Source organism: Phascolarctos cinereus, unplaced genomic scaffold (genome assembly GCF_003287225.1).
Source record: "Phascolarctos cinereus isolate Bilbo 61053 unplaced genomic scaffold, phaCin_HiC Scaffold_4;HRSCAF=312, whole genome shotgun sequence".
Lineage (NCBI taxonomy): Eukaryota > Metazoa > Chordata > Mammalia > Diprotodontia > Phascolarctidae > Phascolarctos > Phascolarctos cinereus.
Genome location: NW_027555847.1, coordinates 390526816 through 390541601, shown reverse-complemented (window position 1 = coordinate 390541601; position 14786 = coordinate 390526816). Strand labels below are relative to the sequence as shown.

Genomic DNA, 14786 nt, shown 5'->3' with positions numbered 1-14786 from the left:
TTTTAGTTGGCCACAGAAAGCAGACCTGGTTGAAATTTACAGAGAGGAGTATTATACCTCAACATAAGGAAAAATGACATGACATTTTGAACTGTCATAAATTGGAATGTATAACCTTCCAATTGAATTTAATAACATTATTAATTTCTTGCTATATAGAAGGCTTTATGCTGGACAATGGGGATACAAAGACAATAATGACAGGCTCTGCCCTCAAGGAGTTTACATTCTCTTGAGTAACTACATGAGTAAATATGAGGTAATTTGAAGAGGGTCTTCCCAGGAGGTGCCTTATGATCTAGGCTTGAAGGAAGCTAAGGATCTGAAGAGGTGACAGTGAATTCCTGGCAGAGGGACTAGAGCTGGGAGCTGGAATTTGGAGTCTGGAGTTTGGAAAAGATCAAGTGACCAGTTTGCCTGGAATAATAAGTACATAAGGAGGAATGATGTGAAATAAGTCTGGACAACAGGCTAGACCAGGTTATGAGGAGTTTAAATGCTAAGCTAGGGAATTTGTATTTTATTCTAGAGGCAGAAAGGAGCCACTGAATAGTCTTGAACAGGGGGATGAAATGGTCAGCCCTGTGATTTATAAAGGAAGATCATTTAGGCAGCTGTGTGGAGGGTAGATTAGAGAGGGGAAAACTGGAAGCAGCAAAAACCAAAAATAATAGTCTCCTTAGTTGTCAAAAAGGGAAGTGGTGAAGCACTGAACTAGGGTGGTTGCTCTATGTGAGAGAGAAACGGGGAGGGAGAGAGAGAGAGAGAGAGAGAGAGAGAGAGAGAGAGAGAGAGAGAGAGAGAGAGCGAGAACTATATTTATATAACAATATGAGACTCATCAGTGGAAGTTGATGGTCAGAGGCTCTATGAACATTTTCTGGGGATGTTGTAGAAGGAATTCCTGTCTTATTATGAATTGGACTAGTTTGCATCTGAAATCTCTTCCAACTATAAAGTTCTTCATTCTGCAATTCTCCTGCTTAAAAGGGGCATCTGAATTTTACTGGGCAAAGAATATTTATTCTACCTAGCTAGAAGCCAGATATGTGGTATAGTGAATAGAGCCCTGGATCTAGACTCAGGAATATATAAGTTCAAATCCTGCCTCAGACACTTATTAACTGTGTGAACTTGGGCACATTACTTTATCTCTGCCTTAGTTTGTCATCTGTAAAAGATGGATAATAATAGCACCTGCCTCTTAAAGTTATTATGAGACTAAAATGAGATAACATTTATAAAGTGCTTTGGAAACCTTAAAGCACTATATCAATGCCAGCTGCTGCTGCTGTTGTCATTGTTGTTATTCTTCCTTGAAGGATGTGTAGGAAGAAACTGTAGAGTTTTCTTTCATTACTGAGGACAGGTTTCTGAATGTTTTCTCCTTGAAAACTGTCCATCAGTCAGTCATCAGAATTTATTGAGTAATCATTAAGTATAGAGTCTCATGTCAGCTATTTTTACAGTAGTTGGTTGACCATGAAGTGGGTTCCACCCACATACACACCTTGTTCTGGCATTTTTATGCTACTATTGACTATAGCCTACCAGGCTTTGCCCAAGTATCAGACTCTTATCAAGCCATTTTGCAAGGTTCTCAGAATCACAGATTTAGAGTTTGAAAGGACCCCGAAGGCCATCTAGTCCAGCCCTTTCCTTTTAAAGAGAGAGGGAGGTGCCATTATATTGATGGTAGGGTTCATGACCAGTTCATGTATCCTCTCTACTGCCTAGGCAATACACCCTGACAAAGAAAAGGAAAAAGACGGGAGAAAGCCAGTAGCTTTTTTAGTTCTTTCTGTTATTCTTGGTTGCAGTTTCTTCATTTTCCCTCTTTCAGTTTTAATTGGCTTTAGTGTGTCCTCTGGCTGAACTTGTTTAGCGCGAGCTACCAGACCTCTAAGTGAAGTAAGTCATCCTCAACTCCTATATCTCTGTGGCAGTAAATTGTTTTTATTGGTGTTACCAGCACTTATGTCAATATGCACTAAAATCTAATGACCTGTCTAGTTAAGAGTCACCGGACTGCAAAAGCCATTCTCTCTCCTGACAGCCTGAGCCATTAGGCCTGGAAACCAAATTAAGGTACTGCTGGCCAGGTTCTCTACAGTTATCCTGACAGCTTCTGTTCCCCAAGTTTTATCTTTTGATTAAGACTATCTTTATACTTCTAGGTACCAGTTATTATTATATACAGATGTGCACTTGCATTTTAACTATAATGCTGTCTTTCTTAGATAAAGGTGGCACTGTTGATCCACCATCGGTAGGGCATATGCACTGAAGTGTATTTCCTAATGGCACACACTTACAAAATGACTGTCCATATCAAGAGTGTGGTCTGTAGTCAAGGAAAGGAAAGTTAGCTGGCCTATATGGGAATTGATCATATGATCTTCTTTACTACTCTGCTATAATCATTAAGAAAAGAAAGCCACCTTGACCACACATAAAGATGAAAGGAAGTCTATGAAGACTGCCTGATATTATGACCTTATCTTATGGAATATTTAGCTAATCCTATTGCTAATTTCAGAAAGTTAAAACTAAGGTTGCTTATGACTAACATCTTATTTTTAGTGCCAGTATCATCATCCAAAAGTTTTGACTAAGTGCCTACCTTTTTAGAATGCTGTGTGCAGGGTCTCCTTTTGTTCTTGCAAGTATTCTTTTCCATGTATCATAGTCAAGAATAGTTTAATTTTGTTCACCAACTACTTGGAATACTTTCTTTCCATCTCCCTTTTTACCCCACTCCCATTTTCTGTTGCAGACACCACTAAAGAAGTAGTGTGGGAGAAAGAGCACTGGATTTGGAATCATAGAACCTCGTTTAAGTTCTGCTTTAGCTAATTACCCTACCCTGGTGGTGTCACACTCAAATAGAAACAGATCCTTGCCAACATATTAACTTAGACTACAAATTAACATTACCTATATTATATTTTTTAACTTATTTTATTAAACATTTCTCAGTTACATTTTAATCTGGGTCCCTAAGGCAGTGAGTTTGGCACCTCTGCTCTACAATTACATATGTCTTTGTGTAAATCATTCCATCTCTCTGAGCTTCAATTTCCTCATCTCTCATGTAATGATAATACCATTCTTCTCTACTTCACAAGGTTATCATAAGGCTAAAATGAAATGTTATATGTAAGGTGCTTCTAAACTATCAAATATTATTCAAGTGTGTATAATTATTAATTCCAGACAAACCCTCCAACTGAATTACTCCAATCTGCTTCCCTCCCTTCCATCTCACTAGATAACTCACATAAATATCGAATCTGTAAAGCCTATGTTAGCATCTTTTTTTTTTCTTGTAGGCCTGTCCTCTGTGATTAAATATATATTTATTGAAGGTAACTGTGGCCAATCTCATGACCAACAAATCAGTAAATTATGTCTAAGTTGACAATTAGGTTATCAACTCAATGATTTGTTTAACTGATGATCTGATGATTCTTATTCAAATATCTTATGCCATCAACAAAGTGGTTGACATTTTTGTTCAGAAACAGTCGTGATGCCTTCATAACAAAACAGAAACAGTGGAATGATTTATCACCTTGTTAGGTTTAGCCATTTCTAAGATTTGCCAACTAGTTGGCCAGCTGTCAGCCATTGGTTACATGAACAAGTCATTAGGTTAAGAAGAGTAGTATTAATACAGGCATAAATTCAGGTGGGGTTTGTTGTTGTTTTTGATAACTATGGTTACACCTCTTTGTATCTTTTCTCTCTAATAAATTACCTGATTATAGGTATGATAGGTCCTGTATCTTCTGTATTAACCCTAAATTCCCTTTTGCACCCATTAAAGAGCTTAGCATTCCATACATGCAATAAATTGACTATTGAATGAGGATTTCCATTACTTGCATTGGATGAAATTTATACAAACTAATAGCCTTTTGTATGAATTTTATTAGGATTTTTTTCTGTTTAGGTGCTTACATTCATGATATTCTTCAACTCTGGTTCAGTTTTCACCTAAAGAACTCTAGTAATAAGGAAGCCATGCTTTCTATGGCCATCCAATTGTGCTAATTATCAGGAAAGTTTCTCCCTTACACGGAACTGTTTCTCTGTTTCCGCTAGTTGCTCCTAAATCTACAGAGTAAATCTAATCCTACTTCCACATACCAGCTCTTCAGATATATGAAGACTTACATGTCCTCCCCTAAGGTTTCTTTCCTCCAGACTTAACAGACCCAGTTCCTTCAACCAATGTTATGTCATCTTTTCCAATCCCCTCACCATCCTGATTTCCCTACTCAGGACCTTCCAGTTCGTCAGTGTCCTTCCTAAAATGTGATCTCTCTTACCACTCCTTGAGTCTTTTCTTGCCAGACTTTAGATACCTAACAATCAGATTCTTCCTTAACGCTCAATGCCTTATATAAACCATTTCTCCCAGCTTTACCTTTTGCGACTTTTCACTTAATTCTGTATGAACAAGTGCCAAGAAACCTAGAATTTCTCATTTTTATTGTCAGGTCCTATTATGGTCTGATAAGTTTTCTTCCTCTTTGTTCATATGCCCAGCTATCAAAGTCAAGTATTGATCACTATTGAAGAAACCTTCTTCCTGTACCAAAATTCCTTAAAGTCTTCAGATACCTATTCCTTGACTATCTAAATAAACCAATTCCTTCATTACTAAGTATTCCTATACGGACTTTTCATCAGCAGGTGTGTTATTTTAACGTGTTCTTCCTTGCTTTTGGCTGTAAGTAATTACCAGCTTTATTTTTTTCCTCCAACAAAGACTAACCTTCATTTCAGCTGCTGGGAAAGTTCTATCAATTGCATAGCCCTCTCCCCTACCCATTTTATTAATGGTCCTCTCTCTCCCTTTATTCACAAAAGTTAGATTTAATCTCCATCAGCATAACTCCAGCTATTCTCTGCTTCATTGTTAACCTGTGTCACTTGCCTAACTCAGTATTGTCCATTTTGGGTTCTTTGAGTTTCCTCTGAGGTAATTATTTTCTGCCCTAAAAAGTATTCCTTTGGGAAAGGAATTCAATTACACTACCTTCTTGTTACATTACTGTTTTTTCCTCTAGTGTTCTGTTCTATTTAATAATGTTTTGTTAATATGTACTAACCACTTTCCAACCAGAATTGCAATATGACTTTGTGTAAATCACTCTATCTCCCTGAGCCTCAGTTTCTTTGTCTGTCATATAATTATAATACCATTCTTATCTACCTCACAAGGCATTATAAAGCTAAAATGAAATATGTAAGTTCTTTAAACTCTCAAATGCTGTACAAATGTGAGTTGTTGATTATAAATGCTGATGACTAATGGTTTCAAGGAGAAAATATGCAGAAGCTTGTCCTTAATAATGAAGGAAAATTATAGAATTTCTTCTTACAGACCTTTTAGGAAAGGATAACAACACCGTCCATCATAATAGATTTTAATATACCATGGCACCAGGCTTATTTGGTTTCTTTATTCTCTAAAATTTTTCAGGTAGCTAACACGAAGTCTCCCCATTGTTCTCAATCAATTCCTCCCTCTTCGTTGTAAGAGGAGGCAAAATTTCTTGTCCATTTAAAAGATTGTTTGCTTTCTGGCTCATAAAGTTTAGTTTAACCTAATATGATAATATTTAAAATCTGTTGTTAGCTCTAGTATCTCACAGCTATCCTGACACTAATAGATATAATGTCCTTTGCCTTGGTTGGCTGAGGACTTTTCCCAGTCATTATCCTTGTTGAGACTAGTTCCCGTTGGTCCATGTTTCCTATTTTCTGTCCATCTAGATCTAGTTCAGGATGAAAAAGTTGTCTGTTACTCATTTGAGATTTTTTGGGGGTGAACAGTATTTCTGAAGTTGAGCATTGGGACTGGGATTGTAGTTTATATCTACCTGTATATGAGAGAATGAAAGCTGACTCTGTCAAACAAAATGGAAGCCAAAAGTATTCAACTATCTATGCATGTGTTTGGGAGTGAAAATCACCTGTATTTGGAACTTCCATTCTCCTCATCTATTGAGCCCCACACAGAACCTATAAGCTCCCTCAGACCCATTGTTAGGTTGCTTTGCAAACTACATTTGCCATCTCTGTTTTATCCTTGATTCAACATTTCCGATATTTTTGTAGGTTATTAACCTCTATTGTCATTAAAATTTTGTTTATAAGAATCAACCTACCAGGGTTCTGTTGTGTCCAGTGGGTCATAGTCTCCATCAATTAGCATCATTTCCAGCTCCACTTGCTTACTTCCCAACCACCATTCATAGATATGTTAATATTCCTTTTTTTATTCTTAGTATTCACCTTTTGTTGCAGAACATGTCAGTCTTCTTCCTTATTATTCATATGTAAGTATATGCCAGGTTTTGTGATAGACAGCACATTTATCCTTCCTGCCCTTCATCTCCAGTATATTCAGATTGAAGACTCAAATACTGTCTATTCTTAGGAAAGTAACTGACGTCACTAGTTCAGGCAGTCCAACTCTGTTAGCCTGTCGACCCATATCCATCTCCTTTGTGAAAAATTTTTCATAAATGCTGAGGGCAATAAAAAGTCTCTAGGGGGCAATGAGAGTTTAAGACATGTAGGAGGCAGCAGGAAGCAGAGTTTCTGTGAAAACTTTAGTCTATAATGTTTTCTTTGACCACTTCTAATCCCCATCCCTCAGTCAGGCTACTGTGCAGCTACAAATGCAGAATCATGGACATAAATTCCTGTTACTCTCTTTTTATCATGTCTTCAGAATATGCCTGCCTATGGTATAAGCTCCATGGTAAGATATAATCAAATAAAAATGAAGTAGGGATTGTCTCAAATGTTATCTACTTCTTCACATAGTATATGAAAGCCCCAAACTCCAGTGTATATGTCTCTGTATGTGATCTAGCTCCCAACTTAACACCCAGAATTTTTTTCTTTAAGGACCCAAATATTCTTTTCTTCCAGATATTGACTTACCTACTCCTTCCCTACAATCCAGAGAAAGGTTTTTTTTGTTTGTTTTTGGGGGTTTTTTGTCTTTTTTTTTTTTACTTATCATCATACTCTAAGATGGTAATGTGGGAAGGTTGGAGGGTGGAGTGCTGGGAAGTATGATAACATCACCAGTTAAAGTTTCACTCAGTGCAAGAGACAATTCCTAAGTATAGACTTTAATAACTTTTAAAATTCAGTTTCTTTCTTTCAATCAGCAATAGTTTGCCTTCTCTCCATCCCATCTCCTCCATTTTGAAAGCAAGAAGAGAGGCACCTCTGTTTACAGACATGTATAACCAACTAAAACAAATTCCCACACTGTCCATATCTAAAAACATATGTCTCAATCTTAGTTCATCACCATTATTCAGAAGTTAGTTAGCATGTTTCATTATGATTCTTCTGGAATCTTAGTTGGTTATTGTGTTAATCAATCTCTAGACAACTAGGTGGAAAAGTGAATAGAGTACAAGGCCTGTCAGGAAGACCTGAATTCAAATCCAGCCTCAGATACTAACTGTAGGATGCAGGGCAAGTCTCTTAACCTCTGTCTGCCTCAGTTTCCTCATGCAAAATGGGGATAATAATATTACTGACCTTCTAGGGTTGTTGTGAGGATCAAATGAGATAATATTTTAAAGTCCTTAGCACAGTGTTTGGCACATAGTAAGCATTTAATAAATTCTTATTCCTTTTTCCTTTCCTTCCCTCTTAAGTCTTTCAGAATTGTCTTTACAACTTAATTGTTACTGTTCAAATCATTTTTCTGGTTCTCACTCTGTATCAGATCATACAAGTCTTCTCAGGTTGCTCTGAAATAACCCCTTCATCATTTCTTACAGCACACTAATATTCTATAACTTGTTCAGCCATTCCCCCTCAAACTGAGGTCACCCCTCAGTTTCTAATTCCTTATCACTGGGGAAAAGGAAAAGAAAAAGAGGCTGTAAATATTTTCCTACAACCTTGGTGTTTGTTTTCCTTAGGACTAGTAATACCCTTGATCTACCTCCCTTCTAATTCCCCTTCTCCCTTTCCTTCCTGTTTCCCTGTTAAGTGAAATTTATTCTGTATCCAACTCTGTGTGTATATTTTCTTCTTCTTTGACTAGTTCAGATATGAGTGAGGTTCAAGTGTCGCCTGTTCCCCCTTCCTCCTTTTTTAATATACACTTCTACTTATACACCTCAATTATGGGAGATAATTTTCCCCATACTGCTTTTCCCTTCCCCCCCTAATGAATTTCTCTTCTTTTCCCTTTCTGTTTTTCTTGTTAAGATCATTAAAACATAATAGAACCACTACCAGGCCCTCTTTCTAATTAAACTCCACACTTCTCTCCCCCACCCTAACAATCCTGTGATCCCTAATGATGAAAAGGTTCTCAGGGGATACATTATTAGAATATAAATAGGTTAACTCTTTTTTTTTAATCCTTTGTGATATAGTTCTCTCCTGTTTAACTTTTTCTTTTTCTCTTGACACCAGTGTTTGCACCTCAGAATTTTTGTGCAGCTGAGGTCTTTTCATCAGGAATGCTTGTCAAAGTTGTCAGTTTCATTAAGTCTTCCTTTCATTATATTTTTCCCCTATAAGACCATATTTAGTTTTTATGGATAAGTTATTCTTAGTTGTAAGCCTGTATATCCTTTGCCTTCTAGAATATCATTTATATTCCAATTTCTTCTCTTTTTTATAATGGTGGCATATAAATCATATGTGAGATCTTGACTATAGCTCATTACTTCAATTCTTTCTTGTGTGTGTATGTGTGTGTGTTTCCTTTGACTGGAAGCTCTGTGTTTTGACTGTGATGTTCCGGGGTGGGGGGAGGGTTCATTTTCGAGGTTCTTTTAGAAGATGACCAGAAAGATGTTTTCTGTTTGTACTTTGCCCTTTGAAAAGGCAGCTGGTAGTGCAATAGATCAAGCTTGGGGCCTGGAGTCAGGAAGAATTGAGTTCATATTTTCAGACTTTTACTTGCTAAGTGACCTTAGGCAAGTCACTTAGCCTCTTTTTGCCTTAATTTTCTCAACTGTAAAATGGAGATAATATAGTACGTACCTTGTAGGGTTGTTGTCAGGGTCAAAGAAGATGATATTTGCAAAAAGTACTTAGCACGGTATGTGGCACATAGTAGATGCTATATAAATATGAATTCCCTTTACTTCCCTGGTTCTAAGACATCTTGCACTCATCTTTTATGATTTCTTAAAGCACTATGTCTAGGCTCAGTTTTTGACCATTGCTTCTGGTAATATAGTGATTTTGAAATTATCACTGCTCAGTCTGTTTTCCAGGTCCGTTGTTTTATATTTTCCTTTACTTAGTTTTAATATGTGTTATTGTCTCATAAAGTCATTTGCTTCTATGTGGTCCATTCTAATTTTCAGGTGGTTTGTTGCTTGGACAAAGTTTTGTACTGTTGTGCCAAGCCATTCGTTCCCTTTCCAGTTCTTTCTTCCAGAGCTCCCATTTCTTTTACAGTTTTTTTTTCCTCTAGTACTTTTATTTCATTTATAAAAACATTTTTAATTCTTGTTAACTATTCTAAGAATTCTAGTTGAACTTGTGCCCAAGCTGTATTTTTCTTTAGGTTTGCCTGTAAATGTTTTAGAGTCATTCTACTCTTCTAAGCTTGTGTCTTGAGTGTCTCTGTCAGCATAATAAGTTTTTATAGTGAGACTTTTTTTGTTTGCTCATTCTACCAATCTACTTCCTGACTTTGGACTTGATATTAGGACCAGGCTCTTTGTTCTTCTGGGTAGGAATGTCTGCTCTGGTCCTTCTGCTGCTTTCATAGGGTATTGAGTATTGTGTCATTCTAGAACCTCAGGAACAGCTGTCTGGGCCCTACAAGCTTACATGCTTCTAAAATGATCTGATCCAGAACAAAGTCTGTAGATCTCTCTGTCTACTTTGCTATATGAAAAAATGGTTGTGTGATTTTTTTCTTGATTTCCTGATCAAGCCTCAGTACATTTTCTAGATTTGTTTAGAAGAGATATGGGTTAGAGTTCAAGCTGTACTTCATGCTACTTTGTCATCTTGGCTCTGTCCTTAAACTTCAATAACTTTTAGCAAATGATTCTAACCCCTTCTTTGGACTTCATCACCTGATGTTCTTCTACCAACTAGCTCTCCTAGCCCCATCATGCAAACTTTCTCCAGTCTTCTTTTTTCTGCTTCTAGGCTTTTGCGTAGATAGAAAATCAACATGATATAGTCAAAGAGCAAAAAGGACTTGGAATCAGAAGACCTTGGTTCTGAGCTTCACTTTGTAATAGCTGTTTTATTTTGAGCAAGTCATTTAACCTCATGAGTTTCCTCATTTCTGAAACGATAATAATAATAACATTAGTACTTTTTAATTTTTCAATTTTTTCATTTAATGAAGAATTCATTTTTTCAACTCTGCCCCAATCGAAAAAGAAAAAAAAAAGAAAAAAACACCTTATTACAAATATTCATAGTCAATCAAAACAAATTCCCACATTGGCCATGTCAATCTTATTTGTCATCAACTTTTTGTCAGGAGGTGGCTGTCCTGCTTGATCATCAGTTGGATGATAAAGTCTCAGCAGAGGCAGCTAAATGGTCCTGTGGATAGAGCAGTGAGCCTTGAATAAGAAGATCTGAGTTCAAATCAGACCTTAGACATTTACTAATTATGGGACTGCAGATACGTCACTTAACTTCTGTTTATATCCATTTCCTCAACTGTAAAATGGAGATAATAGCAGCACTTACCCCATAGAGCAATTGTAAGGATCAAATGAGATAATACTTGTAAAGTGCTTAGCATGGTGCCTAGCACATAGTGAGGGCTATATAAATGTCTATCCTTTTTCTTTCCCCCCTTCAGTCTTCTGGAATTTTATTTGATCAGAGTTCTTAAATCTTTCAAAGTTCTTTGTCTTTATAGTATTGTTGTGGTATAGATTTTTCTCTTGGTTCTGCTCACTTAAATCTGTATCAGTTCATATAAGTCTTGCTAAGCTTCTCTGAAATCAACCCTTTCATCATTTCTTATGGTACGATTATATTCATATGCCATTCATATACCATATACCATTATTTGTTCACCTATTTCCCATCAGATGACTGCACTATTCATTTCACAAGTTCATTTGTAAGAGTCAAATGAGATAGTGTATATTTATTTTATAACTACATAGGGCTATATAAATGTAAAATATTGTTATAATTTTTATCAGATTGCCTATACAATCTACTCCCTTGGTAACCTTGTACACTCCATGATTCAAATTTTCACCTTTTTATTCAGTGTTCCCAAATTGACATTTCTACTTTTAACATCTTTTCAGAACTACAAGTCTATATTTCCAGTTGCCTGCTGGATATTTCTTTCCGGATATCCTGCTGACATCTCAAACCTAATGTGTCTACAACTAAACTTAATCTTCCCTCCAAGTCTTCACTTCACCAAAGTATTTTTAATAGCAACACATAGTCCCAGTCTCTTATACTCATAACCTTGTAGTCACCTTTGACTCTTTCCTGTCTTTCACCCCACCCAGTACAGAAAAGATTTAGTAAATGTCTGTTATGTGCAAAACACATCCAGGCAGATGCCAAATTCTGTCATTTCCGTGTCTATGCTATCTTATTTATAAGGCCCCTCTTCATTCAGACTACAGCTCACCCTAGTTTAGACCCTTATCTATTGTAATAGCCTCTTATCTGGTCTTATACACATGCCCAAATAATTTTCCCATGACATATCTCATGTACTAAAAAAACCTTCCTTGATTCCCCATTATCTATCAAATAACATACAAACTCCCAACTCTGACATTTCAGGCCCTCAGAAGGCTGACTCCAATCTACATGTCCAGCTTTATCTTGTACTGCTCCCTTTCAAGTATTCTACCTTCCAGCCAAACCGAACCCCATTCCCTGTTCTTGACCTGTGTGTTCCTATTTCCATGCTTTGAATGTCTCCTCATTTCTGTTTGTTGAAGTTCATGCAAGGCCCAGCTCAGATGCTACCTATCCTACATGTTTGGTTAGTTGCCAAATCTTACCCTGTGACATCTCTCATTTTTATCCCCTTCTCACTATTCATGTAGTTACCACCCTAGCTCAGGTCATCATCACCTCTCTTACATAGATTATGACAATGGCTTCCTTGTTAGTCTCCCTGCCTCAAGTCTTTCTTCATTCCATTCCATATGCCACAGAGCTGCCAAAGTGATCTTCTGTAAGTGCAGATCTCACCATGTTACTCCCCTACTCAGTAAATTCCAGTGGTTCCTTCAAAGGCTACCTCTAGGATAAAATATAAATTTACTCTTTGGTTTTTAAAACTCTTCGAAACCTTACTCCAAACTTCCTTTGAAGTCCTATTAATCACTCTTCTGTTCAGCCAGACTGGCCTTGCTACCTCCCATCCCCATGTACAAAATGCATTCCTTGAATTCTATACCTCAAAGAGCCCTATACTCAACTCTGCTACAATGCATTCTACATGAAAACCTTCCTAAAGCCTCTCAATTTCTAGTACCCTCTCCAGATTATTTTGTATTTCTTTATTCTGTGTATGTGTACATATATATGTGTTTGTAGGCATGTTGTCTCTCAAAATACAATGTAAACTCTTTGAGGGCAAGGACTCTTGTTTTTTCTTTGTATTTCTAGCACCTAGCATAGTGCCTTGCAAATAGTAGACACCTGATCATATTTGTTGATTAATTAATTCAGTCATTCTCTTGTCTTTGGTTCAGAAATTTATATATAGCAGAGTATGCTACCTTTCTTCTATCTACTAGAAGTTAACCCTTGATCAGTGTGTAGAAATTTATATTTATCCCTACTAAATTGTATATTGTTAAATTTAGCCCATCATTCTAGCCTTACATGACCTTTTTTAGATTCAGACTATGTCATCCAACATTTTAGATACTCCTTCTAACTTTGCATCATCTGCAGATTTGACAACGATGCTATCTATGCCTTCATCCAACTCATTGGTAAAACAGCACTAGGCAAAGGGCAGATAACTGAGAACTGCACTAGAGATCCCTTTCCAAGTCAACATCACTACTTTTTGGTTCCAGGCAAACAACCAGTTCTAATTCTATTCAACTACACTATCATCTAGAACAAATCCCTACTTTTTGACCACAAAGATAAAATGAGATGCTTCAGCAAATGCTTTGCTGAAATCAAGGTATCTTAGAGTTTTCCTGATCTCTCATTATGATTGCCTATTAAAAAAAAAAAAACCAAACCTTAGTCTGACCTGATCTGGCCTGAAATCATATTGGGTTTTAGTGATTACTGCTTCCCCTTTTAAAAAACTTATAACCCATCCTTTTGATAATATATTCTAGAATATTTCAAGGAATCAAAATCATGGCCACTAGTCTGCAACTAGCAGATAATACCTTTTTTCTGGAAATGAGGATTGTTCTTCTGCAGTCCTTTGGTATCTCTTCCATTTGACACAGTCTTTTAAAGATCATAGTAATTCTCAATCACATTTAATTGTTCTCTTATTACCTTCATATATGGTGTGTCTAGACCTAGTGACCTGAACTCCCTTGGTTTTCATAACACCGTGCTGTTCTGATTCTTATCCTACTTTTATTCATTCATTCAACAATCATTTTATTAGGCAGACACCATGGTAGGCACTTGGGATGCAAAAGACAAAAATGAAGCAGTCACTGCCCTCAAGGAATTTATTTTCTTCTGGGAGAATACAGTATAAATAGATAAATGTAAAATACAAAATAAATACATAGTAATTTTATATTGATGGAAAGGACTAACAAATTGGAGAAAAGGGCTTATATAGAAGGTGGCATTTGAAATGAGCCTGGAATAGAACTAGGATTTCCAAAATCCAGTAAGCGTTTATTAAGCATTTACTATGTGCCATATACTGTGCTAATGCTGGGGATACAATTGATAAACAGAAAGACAACTCTTAAGGAGCTTACAAATTAATGGGAGGAGACAAGACAAAACAATACAGGAAAGCTAGGGCAGGTAGGGAGTGGGAAGGGACATCAAGAGATGTCTTGTTCCATGGAATTATAACCAGGCAGAGCAGCTTCTGCCCTCTATAAAGGTAGGCACTGGAAGGAGGTTGGTACTCTGCCTTCCAGCCCTCCAATCAAAGGGGAGAGGAGGCTAAGGGAAACACTCTCAACCAAGGCATGAGTTAGCAGCCTGGTGATGAAATTAGAAGTGGTGAGTTTATCCGTGGAAGGGCATCTTGTTCCACAGAGTTGAAACCAGTCAGAACAGCAAAGTGAAGAGAGTTTACCTTCCAAAAGATGGAGATGGGATGTTGTGTATGGCAAACAGCACATAGGCCAGTTTGGCTAGAATTTGGACTGTGAATGGGAGTTGGTGGGGAGTGAGGTAGAAGGAGTGGGATTCTCTAGGCAGAGGAAGAACAATGTACAATCAGCCTGGAAAGATAGGCTGGAGCCAGAATGTGAAAGATTGTAAGTGCTAAACAGAAGAACTCAGAGTGCAGAGGAAAAGTTGTTGAATTTGGATTCAAGATGTGGGTTTGAATCCTGGGTCGGCTTTTTACTTACTCTGAGCAAGTCTTTTCACCTCTTCTTGGTATCATTTTTTTTGGTACCAATGAGGAGATTGGACTGAGGTCATCTAGGAAAAGAGGCCAGATATATCTTGTTTTCCCGAAAGAGATGATCTTTCCCCTGTCATGCCATTTTTCAACCCACAGCACTTTACAGAAAGGAAAGTAGAAGTGGGCATCACCATATTCAAAAACTGTTTCTGTCAAATGGATAGTTTAT

At 37.1% G+C, this 14786-nt stretch overlaps 1 protein-coding gene across 5 annotated transcripts in view; it reads left to right on the top strand.

Annotated features, from left to right (window-relative positions):
* The window catches only part of KIAA1328 (KIAA1328 ortholog), a 495571-nt gene that overhangs the window by 426377 nt on the left and 54408 nt on the right, over positions 1-14786 (top strand). The window lies entirely within an intron of this gene.